This window comes from Ovis aries, chromosome 24 (genome assembly GCF_016772045.2).
Source record: "Ovis aries strain OAR_USU_Benz2616 breed Rambouillet chromosome 24, ARS-UI_Ramb_v3.0, whole genome shotgun sequence".
NCBI classification, from domain to species: Eukaryota; Metazoa; Chordata; class Mammalia; order Artiodactyla; family Bovidae; genus Ovis; species Ovis aries.
In genome coordinates, this window is record NC_056077.1 from 40,704,862 (window position 1) to 40,707,650 (window position 2,789).

A 2,789-nucleotide genomic window follows, 5' to 3' on the forward strand; every position below is an offset into this window, starting at 1 on the left:
TACCTCTGGGACAGACCAGAAAGAACAGTGCGCGGTCACAGGAAGCCCCCCTAGACTGCAAAAGGGCCGGAGAGCGGGGCGGGCCCAACCGCAGCCCCAGGCCAGTCCCTGCTGTTCCGCGTGAGCAGTGTTACTGGAGTCCGGCCGGCCACTCCTTCATCCCAGGCCTAGGGCCACTCTCAGGCTCCAAGGGGAGAGGCCAGTCATTGCCACGGAGACCTGTGGCCCGCAAAGCCGTGAATATTTAGTGCCCAACCCTTTACGGGGCTTTCCTGGTGGCTTTCCATCCCAGATGGTAAAGAATCGCCTGCATTGCAGGAGACTCGGGTTCAATCCCTAGGTCGGGAAGATTCCCTGGAGAAGGAAAGAGCAACCCACGCCCATCTTCTTGCCGGGGGCATTAGGCCCTTTCCCAGAAGTTTGCCTTTCCTTGCTCTTGCTGTTGTTTTCAGTCCCCAAGTCGTGTCCAACTCTTCGAAACCCCATGGACTGCAGCACCCCAGGCTTCCCTGTCCTTCACCACCTCCTGGAGTTTGCTCAGACCCATGTCCATCGAGTCGGTGATGCCATCCAACCATCTCATCTTCGGTCGCCCCCTTCTCTTCCTGCCTTCAATCTCTCCCAGCATCAGTGTTTTTTTCCAATGAGTCAGCTGTTCGCATCATGTGGCCAAACTATTGGAGCTTCACCATCAGTCCTTCCAGAGAATATTCAGGGTTGATTTCTTTTAGGATTGACAGGATGGATCTCCTTGCTGTCCAAGGGACTCTCGAGTCTTCTCCAGCACTAAATCTCTAGTTGCACTCAGGACTGCTTAGGGTCACCCAGAGCCCAGAACGATCTCAAACCACAGGATGATTTTTTTTCTTCCTTCTGTTTCATCTTAACAGCTTTCTTCCTGCTCTGTGTGCATCCACCCCTCACCTGTTCTAGCTGCTGGAGCCCTCTCATGTGCCCCTGATGGATCAAGTCCACAGGACTCTTGAGAGTGAAATAATCCAGGGGTCACAGAGCAGTCATGGATTTATCCCTTTGCCAAGCCCCAGACCAACAGCATCTTACGGAATCTTCCCAACAGCCATGGGAGAGAGCGGCTGTTACCAGCCCATTTTATAGATGGAACACCCAAGTCTTCCTGAAACCAAAACTTATATTCCAACCACGGTGCATTATTGCCTCCTGGATGATAGCTATGACTTGTTTTCAAAGAGACAGATTTTCACTAAGGAAAACCCCAAACGTTCACGTGTTTGGATCCATGCTAGTCATCCTTAAGGATGCTGGATGGTGAAGGGATTCCTCTGCACCAGCTTCCCCTACACTTTTGGCAGCCTCTAGCATAAGAGCCATCCATCATGGTTGATCGGGTCAGGGAAAGACAGGGTCCCCTCACCTTGCCACAGGCTGCAGCATTCCAGCTGGCCAATCCGAGATTTGCCCACATGAAGACGCATGGTTCACACAGCAGCCATAAGTAGAGAATGTTCTAGAACCCAGGCAGGTGGTAGGAAGGGGCAGGCACCCTTCATGGTCAAGAGTGAGAAATGTGGACCCAAGTACCCATGATGAGGGGCGTGTCTAATCAGGTTGTATTTGATGCAAACACTGGCCCTAAGCCTGCAAACACGCACGCCACAGCCGCACATGCACACAGCTACTGCTCATGGGGACAAGCTGCCCGAGCTCCAGTTCCACCTGCTGGAACACACAGATGCTCTCACATCTCAGAGCTGGCCAAACAGCTCGGCTCGATAAAGGAGTGGATTCTCTTTTCAAGACACCTCTGTGTCTTTGTAAGTTTCCCTTCCTTCTCTTCCCATCTCAGAACTCAGGCTGTGCCAAGCAAGGCCATCGTGGACTCACCAGGGAATGTCTAGTCTAAGCGGGATTTCTTAGGCCGTTTCCAAAGTCTGCAGATCCCCACTGGCATTCTCTTTATTTGTTCAGTCCCTGCTCAGGACAGGATATTGGAGGTGAATTATTTATACCCCCAAGAAACCAAAAGAGAGAGAGAAAAGAAGAGAGTGCAAGAAAACAGTAATTTCTGTGTGGCTGTCTTGCAGGTGTCTGCCTTTCTCACCAAAAAATATTTCATTCTCCCTTCGTTTTTGAAAATTTCATTTGTGTACTGCCACTGGAGGACAATGTTATTGATTTATTTAAAATATTTACGCTGAATTACAGCATCAGATAGACACACGCATTAGCAGGAGCTGTGCGGAACAATATGCCCACAAAGTGTATTTTTGAACAGAAAGTTGAGAAGGCTGTGTCTACAAACATCAAATGACTCATTCTTCGCTAATTACTGACACCTGCAGCAGAATCACTCTCCTAAAAACTCGGCATTTCGGTTCATTTCTGCTCCAATTAGTGTGGTAACAAATGCATCGCCTGCTTGATACAGAAACGCAGAAGCCTCACAGTGACTTCGAGAGCTTTCCGTCTTCTTCCTGAAACCCTAGCCAAGAAATTAAGAATAGGCAACCAGGTGGGCTTCATGGATGGACTCAGGTGGTCAGGGTCCCTCACCAACAGCACAGAGGCTTCAGTTCAATCTTTTAAGCTGGGACAGCAGAGAGGTCGGGGGTTGGGGGATCATGACACTCTTGGGTTCATGTGGCTGCTCCGCTATTCACATGCTGTGCGACCGTGGGCAAGTCACTTAGCGTCTCTGAGTCTCAGGATGGGGATAAACAATCGGTCCTGTTTCGCTGGGATGCTGTTGAGGCAAAGTCCTTGGACTTTGGTTGGCGCTCCATGGACACTGTTCCCTGTGGCTACTGCTC